The sequence below is a fragment of the Sorghum bicolor genome, chromosome 1 (assembly GCF_000003195.3).
Source record: "Sorghum bicolor cultivar BTx623 chromosome 1, Sorghum_bicolor_NCBIv3, whole genome shotgun sequence".
NCBI lineage: Eukaryota > Viridiplantae > Streptophyta > Magnoliopsida > Poales > Poaceae > Sorghum > Sorghum bicolor.
The window spans coordinates 36,647,717-36,659,685 of record NC_012870.2 but is presented as its reverse complement, the minus strand read 5'-3'; positions in this window follow the sequence as shown (position 1 = coordinate 36,659,685).

Below are 11,969 nucleotides of genomic sequence, written 5' to 3'. Positions count from 1 at the left end.
AAGAAAAGGATCCAAATACAACCAACATCTAAACTTAGGGTTTTATCTGACAGAATTCCACAAGTTTTGGTGTTTGTCTATTTCTGCAGGGCATTATCAGGAAATATGGAGGAAAGGCCCACATGTCGGGTTTACATAGAGATATGAACGTGCCGCGCAATTTTCCATCATCTAGAAGACTCCAGAAGCCACGAGAACGAACGGGAGGCCGAGCGGGCTCAGAGGCAGGGTGCCCGCCCTCCCCCTTGGGCGCCCGCCCTGTCCCGGAGTCCAATCAGGACTCTCTTCGGGGATTATGCTCCACCGACCTAAAGGATCAAGAATAACCGTTCAATCAATGTCGGTTTGATCCGACGGCCCAGATTCACTTGAGGGGACTATATAAGCAGACCCCCTGGCCCTAGAGGAGGCACCCCTTGATCATTATTCATTATTCATAGATAGAGCAAAAGCTAGGGTTTGGAGATGAGAGCTCTCCTCTCTTCTCTAAACTAGAGTAGATCTAGATAGTAGCGAGATGGAGAGCGAGGGAGGATTGGAGGAGAGGCCGGCCTGTCGTTTCTTCCTCCGGTTGTACTTCGCCATGATCAAGCTCTAATCAAGCTTGCTCATGGGATGACTCTGGTAATCTACTTCTAATTCATTATGCAATTACTAATCATGTATGTTTTGGTTCACAACTCTTTTGAGTACTTCTAATCTTTACGACCCTATAGGTTAGAGTTGTAGTATAGGTGTAAGCGTGGTGCTTAGACCTAGATTACTTGTGGATATCCTCTGTCTAGCTGGATCGTGTGGTAGGCCACGTAGGTGACAGTTACGTTGGTCCCCTATAGTCCACCTCTTGTTAGCAGGACGGGTAGGGTTTATCGGCCTATGGATAAGCATCCTTTGTGGTGTATTCTTATCACGTGGTTCGTCCCAGACATAGACATACCCATTTGAAGTAGAGAAACCATAGTTATCCTCTATATTCTGCTACCATCGCCCATATACTAGATTGCTCTACTCTCTATTCCTATATTATCACCCATTGTTATCTTACCTTTAATATTGTTCTTATTCAATTCTACCATCTTTCCTATTTACACTTATCTATCTATCTTGGTTAAGTTAGAGCGTAGTTGGTTCTCCCGTTTCCCTGTGGGTACGATAAAACTTTTAACCGGGTAAAAGCTACAACGGTATCCGTGCGCTGGCGGATTTATCTGTGTGCGTATAAATACTATAGTACATTCTAGTGCCATGCTGGGGATGACAACCTAGTATTCAAGTGGTGTTAGCAAGTGTCAACAAGCATTTTTGGCGCCGTTGCCGAGGAGACGGTTGCTGAGTTGATTGCGAACTAGATTAATCATTTTCTAAAAAAATAAAAATAAAAATATATTTTTCCTTTTATCCTTTGCCTCATCTCTGCTATTCTTTCTTCTTATCTAATCCTTGATTTCTGGCCTATCATGAATGCAAACATGTCTATCTATCAGTTTCATAGACCTACGGGCACACATCTCGAACCACCAAAATCTTCAAAGCCTATCATAGCATCTAGTTTTGAGACAGACCCCGAATACATAGAATTTGTTCAAAACAACCTTTCTCAGAAGAAAGTGAGGAAAACCCATACACCCACCTAAGAGAGTTTTATCGAGTCTGTGACCTCCTTCGCATAGAAGGCATGTCCGATGAGACCCTTAAAGCTCTTTCCGTTCTCTTTAATAGGAAAAGCTAGACATTGGTATAAACTCAAAGTAGGGAGTGTTCATGGAGATTGGAAGGAGTTACATAATAGTTTTCTTTTAATATATTTTCCAATCTCTAAAGTGGCGGAACTTCGGCGTGAGATTATTTCTTTTAGACAACTGGAAGAAGAATCTCTTGGCAAATCATGGGACTGCTTTATTAACCTTACTCTCACTGGCCCAAAGATTTCTATTCCACAAGAAGTTCTTCTAATTCACTTTTTTGAGGGCCTTAGTATGGAAAATAAGCAAACATGGAATACAGCCTCTGGAGGATCTTTCCACCACCTATCTGCTAGTGAAGCTTGGAATTTGATTGATTTAATGAGCAGAAAGTCTCCTAACATTTATATCCCTGAGAAAGAGAAAGAACCAGTTCCTAGACAAGAAGAAGAAATTTCAATAGACAGATCACAACCACTTCAATCCCAAACTTTAGCTATCGATCCTAAACCATCAGTACCCCAAAATTCTCCAAGGGAGGAAGGAATTCCGACCTTAATTCTTTCAGATACTGACGGTTTAGACTTCTCGTTCCATAAGAAACTTTCAAGCATAGATAATTCAAATCCTTACAATGATGATTCTCTTAGAGAATGTCCTGGTTCCTATAGTGAAGAAGTCGAGGATGACATATCAAGTGAAGGAGAGCTAAGACATATAGAAAATTCTAACACCTCCCCTTTCCTGATCACAAGTTCTAAATGGCTAGAATGTGTAGAACGGATGGATAAGGAAGAAGCCTTAATGGATTCTGACTTTGGCTCAATTTCAAATGGTGAGTTCTTGACTCCCTTTGAAGATGAGATTCATCCAACTATATAAGAGGACATAGGTGAGACCAATCCAGGAGAAATTCTGAACATTCAAATTGGAGACGAAGATAACATTAATGAGCATGGAATTTATTTCATAGCCACTTCGTTTACTCCATGCTCATATGCAACATCTTCCCAATCTATTGGTCTCTCCAACATCACCACATTTGAGATCTCCAACCCCCTCTTCCTTTCTATTTATAAAAACTTTAAAAGGGCGGTTGTCGATGCATATGTCTATAATAAATATTGCAGATCTCGTGGAGTTGATCTTGATATAAGTCAGCGTTGGAAGAGAAACCACGTCGCCGACATAAATTGATGGTTTCCCAAGGACAAGCTTAGTGTCCTAAAATAAGCGCTGATCAGATCGTAACATGAGCTTTTAATTATTTACAACATTACCTTGGGTATTGATCATATACGGATAATTGTGAAAATATTCCTTCGGGTATTCTTGTCGCTAAACTTTCCAAGATTGGAGCAAGAAGATCGGATGAATGACAAGCACAAGGTATGTCCAACCAATCATCATACAACATTGAATTAAATCCATCCAAACTTGAATTTTGCAAAATTCAAGCTTGGGGGAGTACTTTACATAAAAACAACCTTTGCCATGTTGCTATGTTGGTTGTCCCTACTGTTGATATTTGGTAACGCAATAAGGAAACGATCCGCAAGCGCACGGATATCGGTGAGCATTTCACCAAGGAGGTTATCTAGAGTTATCGTATTTATATTTTTACCACTGGGAGAAAGGATGCATCTGACTAACCAAATCTATTGCTACTATCCCTTTAGGCACAAAGAATGTCTTTCGATGTGAGTGATAAATAGAGAAGACTGCAACCGTAGTCTCCTTCTAACCTTGGTAAGGATGATCTACTGTTCTAATGGGGAGGCTAACGGAATCTAGACACCACAAAGGATGTTCAACCCGCACCTATAAACCGTATCCTTCCTGCTAACGAGATGTGATCTGCAAAGGTAACTCGTAATTGTCACGTTCCTCACTACTACCACGGTCCAGCTAGTCAGGGAATATCTATGAGTACCCCAGCCTAAACACCACATTTACGCCAGCAATGATTACTCTAAACTCTACGCGAAGAGATTAAAGTAAACTCATAAACCATAAGAACAATAAAACAAGAACTTACTAGAATTTAGAAGTCGAAATACTGAAGAATCCTAGGAGCAAGCTTCGGGTTAGGAGAACTTGATCCCGCAGGTACAAGCTTGGAGTAGACACCGACGGGCCAGGCTTCCTCCAATAAACACCTCCACTCTATCTCTCTCAATCTAGTAGAAACTAGAAGATCTATTTCTACTTTACATTGGTTGCTAAGCCTAAAAAGAAATATTAATTAGAGAAGAGGTTTTCCTTCGAGGGCACCCCTCAATCTCTATGATAATTTCTTGTTCTCCTCCAGGGGCCAGGGGCCTTGCTTATATAGTCCTCCTCCTCTGTGCGTTTTTGGTTCAGCAGGCGATGTGGTACTAAACTTTGCACCCTATCTCATTAAAATGCACATAGGCCTTAATGGACCAAAATCTGATTTGGGCCCAATTAATCCCGCAGCTCTTTTATGTGGAGTCCTTCTTTTATTAATATCTCTTGATTCCGAACTCCAAATATAGCAAATAATATATGCATTTCGATCAGCTCGACGAGATCTTTGCAATGGTGGACTCCATTCTGTGATTGGTGGAAACACCTGGGCGGGCGCCCAAGGGGGGTGGGCGGGCGCCCTGCCCCCGGGCCCGTTTGCCTTCTCGTTCGTTCCCGTGGCTTCTGGAGTCTTCTAGATGATAGAAAATTGCGCGGTGCGTTGATATCTCTATGTAATCCCGATATGTGGGCCTTTCTTCCGTATTTCCTGATAACCCCCTGCAGAAATAGACAAACACCAAAACTCGTGGAATTCTGTCAGATAAAACCCTAAGTCTAGATGTTGATTTCATTTGGATCCTTTTCTTTGTTTATTTGATAATTAAATTTGATACTTAAGGACCGTCAACACCTACCTTTGAGGCATGCTCAATTTGTTAAATACTAATCACACTACTTCATCTCCACTTGAGTAGATCTCTATAATTGCTGTCATGCTACCTTTGTCTATTTACTAGCAAGTGTTGGTTTGGAAGTACTCGCCATACTTCCATTGGCATTTAAATTAAGCATGATGCTTAGGTTAAATAGCCTTCCTTAATCTGATTAGATATGGAGTCTAGTTTGGTTACTGAACTAAAAACTGCTTGAGTAGATATTGGTATATTTTGTCGGACTAACCCCTGCAGGAAAACTTACAATATCGACCTAGGAAGTCCTGAGATAAACTCACATTCGAAACAAAGAGAGAGACACATGAAGTTTAACAATTTACATAAGGAAGACATAGCTCATAAGAGATGACCCATGGAGGGTGCCACAAACACGATGCACAACCTCTAAGAAAGGAAAGCTTCCACAAGGTGATACTGTACCGTCACTCTTCAAGTAAGGAAACATCTTAAGGTACTTGACTATCACTTTTATAAGCTTCTCCTTGGTTCTGGTGTTCACATAAATAAAGAGACAAACATGTATGATTTATAACTCCAAATTAACCAACCTAACTAATTCAGCATGTTTACTCCTTTAATCTTTGTTCCTAGTATTACCTCCATGATACCACACTCCTAATCATGTGAGCTAAAATGTTGCACATTCAATCGTTGGGAAGATATAAAGAAAAAGACATATACATAGATAGATTATCTTTCCATAAGGTTGAGCGATCTGATCTGACAAATGTTATAAGTGCTACACTCATGAACTTATCATCCATCAACTTTGTCTTGCTCACTATGCTTAAGGTTAGAGAAGAACAAATACACTTTTGGTTCTGTTGGTGTTTTCCACCAACAGGGCCCATGCACTTGATCTCTGCCTTGTCTCTATGAGCAGGTACACTTCGAGCAAAACATGGAGGAGTTTTATAACTCTCAGACTCTACCAAGTGAAGGACCTGGATCTACGAGCACAAACACACTGAGCAAGATACTGCCAACACCGCACTTCGAACTGCTAGGCAAACGAAGAACATGGGTGACACGGTATCAAGAGGTGCAGACGTCAAGGTCCGCACCTGAATCAAATGACGCACTTGAAGAATGAACACGGTGAGAAGTCTTGTCCATAATTATCCTTTCTGCATTCCCTTTTCCCTTTAATTACCTACTTTCGTTAAATGGCTTGTTAGTTAGTCATGCTATCTTGAAAAGAAAATAAAAATGTTAGAAATAGTAAGCCCCATGTGAGTATGCTCGTAGCATAAAACCCATAAGTACATTCACTGTGGTGGCGTAAAAATAAACTAAATATATTCCTGTTCTATAGAAATGAAAATATAAAAATAAATTTATGATTCTACCAAAGAGAGTAATATTTATTAGAGGAAGCTCAACATGATAAAGGCAAAAAGATTTTTATGCTAAACTTAACTAGTTCCACAAAGCTTCTTGTCTATTTGAGCTCCATAGAATTCAAGGATCAAAGAAGACTAGCAGACGGAGGACATCCTAATCGCTGTCAGGTACTATCGACATTCAAATATACCTCCGCCACCTGCAAGCTACATCAGAAGAAATTACGTCAAAATCCAGCTTGGAGGAGAGCACCCCCATTTATCCAGCTAAGTGTTTCTACTCGCGTTTATACTTTACTCAAATAATAAAAAGATGCATAATCATAAAAACCCAAATAAAGATTTTATGCTTATATATATATCTTTGCTTAGTTTGCTGAATAAATAAATAAATAAAGTTTGCTATGAACCCTCATGATAAGCTCTCACATGGAAATGATGAATAGTTGCTCTGCCATGACTACTTCTCAAAATTGAATTCTCTCTCAAGTTTAGGCATGATTGTTATGAATTAAGATTTTCTCTAAACCTGAACTTGTGGGAAGAGTACTTGATCTAAAGTCTAAGTCGTTAACGGATACGATATGGGATGGTTGAGATGCTATTTATCTGTTCCTAGAGATGCTAGAATTCTGGAGAATTTTATCGTTGAAAATCTTTACAATGTTGCATGATGAGTTCCTCTATGATGAGAGTTTAAAATCCCACCACACCCATATATACATGCTTATTAGACTATGAACCATACATTTACTTTTTACTGCTTATGAGCATTGAGTGTGGTCAAGCTGTGTAGACCTTTAGGAGCTTGTCATGCGGTTAAAATCAAGATTCACTAGCACGTTCACTCATACATGCTGCTTCTACTCTGGAAGTACGTATCCACATACATCCACTCATTTCCATCTCTAGATTCATCCAAAATTATTCTACTCGTATCGGGGAGAGAATAGCCAAAAACATTATCTGACAGTAGCATTAGGGGTACAAGATACCCACCTGAGAGAAAAGAAAAATAAAATATAGAGCATCTCATTCCCCTCAAAAAGATTCAAAGTGCTAGAAAGGTATGTATCCCCTCAAAAGAGCAAAATTAGAATTAGTCTTTCACCATTGTTTTCACCATTATCACCATCATCATCATACACCATTCATTCGCCACACATGCACATCTTGATTTGACTTATTGACTTGTTTCTCCGGATCCATGGTTTGACTATGCAATAAATGTCTTGTAAGTATGTATTATCTGTCTCCCACCTATGAGCTCCAGATATCAAAACCTTATTACAGTAGGATGAGAGAGAAGGCAATGTCACTATGCCTCATACCAGAAATACCACAAAAGAGAGACTAGAGAGAGTCATACAAGGAATCTCTGAGTTCTATTTGAAAATCTGTGAAAACTCTAGAGCTTTAGTTAATCATAGAACAGGAGACATGGTGCTTGACTTGACCATTCTATCTTTTAACTGCTCAAGACACAAGTGACGATTGCAAGCCCCATGGTGAAAGGTAATATGAGTAAGTTTTAAATCTTAACAATTTACCCTAACCTAGAGATGAGATCTTGTTTAAATGCATGTATACCTTTAAGGCATAAAACTACTGTAGAAACTCTTGAGTCCATCCTTGCTCAGGGACGAGCAAGAGGTAAGCTTGGGGGAGTTGTTTACGGTCCTTAAGTACCAAATATAATCAACAAATGAACAAAGAAAAGGATCCAAATACAACCAACATCTAAACTTAGGGTTTTATCTGACAGAATTCCACGAGTTTTGGTGTTTGTCTATTTCTACAGGGTGTTATCAGGAAATATGGAGGAAAGGCCCAAATGTTGGGTTTACATAGATATATGAATGTGCTGCACAATTTTCTATCATCTAGAAGACTCCAGAAGCCACGGGAACGAACGGGAGGCCGAGCGAGCTCGGGGGCAGGGCGCCCGCCCTCCCCCTTGGGCGCCCACCCTGTCCTAGAGTCTAATCAGGACTCTCTTCAGGGATTATGCTTCACCGACCTAAAGGATCAAGAATAACCGTTCAATCAATGTCGGTTTGATCCGACAGCCTAGATTCACTTGAGGGGACTATATAAGCAGACCCCCTGGCCCCTAGAGGAGGCACCCCTTGATCATTATTCATTATTCATAGACAGAGCAAAAGCTAGGGTTTGGAGATGAGAGCTCTCCTCTCTTCTCTAAACTAGAGTAGATCTAGATAGTAGCGAGATGGAGAGCGAGGGAGGATTGGAGCAGAGGCAGGCCTGTCGGTTCTTCCTCCGGTTGTACTTCGCCATGATCAAGCTCTAATCAAGCTTTCTCATGGGATGACTCTGGTAATCTACTTCTAATTCATTATGCAATTAGTAATCATGTATGTTCTGGTTCACAACTCTTTTGAGTATTTCTAATCTATTGGACCCTATAGGTTAGAGTTGTAGTATAGGTGTAAGCGTGGTTCTTAGACCTAGATTACTTATGGATATCCCCTGTCTAGCTGGATCGTGTGGTAGGCCGCATAGGTGACAGTTACGTTGGTCCCCTGTAGTCTTCCACTTGTTAGCAGGATGGGTAGGGTTTATCGGACTATGGATAAGCATCCTTTGTGGTGTATTCTTATCACATGGTTCGTCCCAGACATAGACATACCCCTTTGAAGTAGAGAAACCATAGTTATCCTCTCTATTCTGCTACCATCGCCCATATACTAGATTGCTCTACTCTCTATTCCTATATTATCACCCATTGTTATCTTACCTTTAATATTGTTCTTATTCAATTCTACCATCTTTCCTATTTACACTAATCTATCTATCTTGGTTAAGTTAGAGCATAGTTGGTTCTCCCGTTTCCCTGTGGGTACGATAAAACCTTTAACCGGGTAAAAGCTACAACGGTATCCGTGCGCTTGCGGATTTATCTGTGTGCGTATAAATACCATAGTACACTCTAGTGCCATGCTGGGGATGACAACCTAGTATTCAAGTGGTGTTAGCAAGTATCAACACTTATCCTCTCAAGATCGTATTTATTTCCCGGTTGCTCACAGGTAGCGATGAAGTTGTCGATGAACGCCTGCCGGTGTTCCTCCCATGAGTCAAATGAGTCTTTGGGCAAGCCGAGGAGCCATTGATGACCAGCTTGGTCGAGGACGACCGAGAAGTAGTTTGCCATGACATGCTCGTCCCCTGATGCTGTCCAGACCGCAATCTCATAGAGGGTGATCCAGTTCTCGGGGTTTTCCTTGCCATTGTATTTTTTTAGCTTCTCGAGCTTGAAATTGCGCGGCCAAACAACTTGCTGGAGATGTGAGGAGAACTTTTTTAGGCCAGGGGGGCCGTGAGCTGCATCGTACTTGATGCGGCGCACGTTTTCGTGTGCCGCTCTATCATTAATGCGTCTGTTCATATGCTCATGGGCGTCCTTGTGAGAGAGGTTTTGCCGCATATCACGGTTTCGTCCCTGGTCTACCTCCTGGTCATGTCCGTGTCTTTGCTCGCGTTGTGGCTGGCATCCCGACCACGATCGTTGCGATGAGCTTCCTTATTGCGGTCGTTGATGGGTGAATGGCTGCGACGATGCCCGCCAGGTCGTGGTGAGGCCCGACTGCGATGGGTCTAGTCGGAGGTGACCTCCGTGTAGGAGATGGCTTGCACTCTTCTCAGGAGGTCTGCAGTCTGTCCCATTGCGGCAATTAAGTGCGCCCATATGTTGGTCCAAACACCCTGATACACTAGAGTGTCTAGGAGTCGATTGAGGTTTGCCATGGCGACGGCTACGTTCGTGCTTGGTGTCTTGAATACTTGCTGGTTCCCAACCATGTCGAAGGCGTCATCAAGGTTATTTGGGATCAGCTGGCGCTGCTCTTCATCTGCTCATCACTGGGCACGATCGGCGTTGTGTTGTTTGCGCTGCTGCCTGTGCTCGTCAGTTTCTCCGTCGATGACTGGTTCGTCGTTGCTGACATTGAAAACCAAATCTCCTCGTCGTGGCAGAAAAATCAGAAAACAGGAGAAGCCCGGGGGATAAGGTGGTAGATCTAAGTCATAAATTTCGTCCTCGGGGCGTAAAACCTCGATACGGATAGAGCCTGTACTTGAGTTTGTGCTGGCGGTCTTGTCTTCCGACGAGGTACGGATAGAGACCATATTAACAAAGTGGCGAGCTGGTCGCTCGGGTTGTCGTGATGACAAGTCGATCTTCGTGAATAGAGACTGAGTATGGCGCGAGACCTAGTCGGCCGCGTTACTCAGACCACGGGGAAGATTCCCGTTTGGAGAGGTTGTCTTGAGCTTGATAGTTCATCCTTCGGGAGTTGCTGTTACCATCAAGGACGTCCCCAGCCATTCGTCCGTGGTGGCACGAGTTGGTCGATGGGAGTCGAAAAAATTTGATACCGGTGCTCGATCAGCCTGGAACGAGATTGAATCCACCAGATTGGAGGCTTCAAGGAGCCTGTGATTGGCGCGATTGATGGCTTCAAGTAGATCCGAATTGTCGACTTGTTTCCCCTTGTAACGAGGAAGCAGGGGTCGGGTTATTGGAGTCAGGTGGTCGTGGTCGGTGTGATCGGGACCACCACCTCCACCATTTCAGATCAAATGTGAGTCTGTTCCAAAGTTGTGGTCGTAAGGCCGCCGGCGTGACTCGTCCAGGTGATCTGGCTGACGATGAACGTGAGGCCTTCGGCCATGGCAGCGGAAGCTGGGATGATGACCATCTTGTTCGTCTAGAGAGTTTTACGCACACCCCCTACATGGCGCATCACTATCGACGAAAGCTAGTCAGCAGTCTACCTTGTGGTATACCCACGATAGTAGTTTATCAGCAGACAGGTGCGCAAGCTACGAACTCGATGGTGACGCAAGACACAGACAAGGATTTTATCTAGGTTCGGCCGCCGTGTGGGCGTAATACCTATGTCCTGCGTCTGATTGTATTGCTGTGTGTTCGATTTTGTTGAGTTGAGTTGTCTATGGGGGTCCCTTGCCTCTCCTTATATAGTCCAGAGGGCAGGGCTATAAATTTGAAAACTAATACTAGTCGGTCACAATTGCCATAGATAATACGATATCAATTCCTATTCTAACCGACTAGAATCCTGTTTGATATCTACGTCATGTTTCCTTGCGTGTAACTCCAAGTAGTTGGATCAAGCCTCAAACTGTATCGTAATGTGCCAAATCTCCCGACTCAAGTCTAGCCATAAGGGTATAGGGGTTTATACCCCCACAATTCGCCAAAGGCTTGGTTAGCTACTAAGATGGGGTCGCTCGACCCCATAATGGAGGCTCCCCAAGACCAATTTTGTCTTAAGGACTAACATAAGTGTATTCATGCTATCCTAAAGGCCAATCCACACAAAATATAAAAAAGAAGTTAAGACATGTAGATTTTAGTCTTGTTGAATCTTTAGCAAGGATGAGTTCTAGCATGTCAACTTCTTCTATCAAGGATCAAACTCCTAGAAAACTCTTAAGAAGGTGGCCACTTACCTCGAAGGTGATGAGTCATAGCATTGGCCCTTCTTAGTTGCATCGAAGTTCTCTTTGGCCAAGAAACTTGTCTTCGACCATGAGGATCTCAAGTTGTCTCTATGAATCATCTCATGACTTACCCATAGAGATATCGATGTACTTTTTGGAGGGGTTAGTCCAAAAGTGCAACCAAGTTCCATGCAAGTATGTTTGGTTCAATAATTAAACTTAACACCATGTCTTGTTTGATTAAGGTAGTCTATTTAACCTAAGCACCATGCTTAATTTAAAAAGACTACGGAGGTACTCACTCGAGCGATTAGTATAACCAAACCAAAGCATACTAACATAGAAAGAGGGAGCATGATAGGATGAACAAGATTCATTAGACTATAGACAAGATAATGAGTGATGAAGACAAGAGGAAAATATTTTTTATTATTATTATTATTTTTTAATTTTTATATGCAAGGTAATGCAAAGTGGAGGATGAATGCATTTAAACAAATATACTATACTTA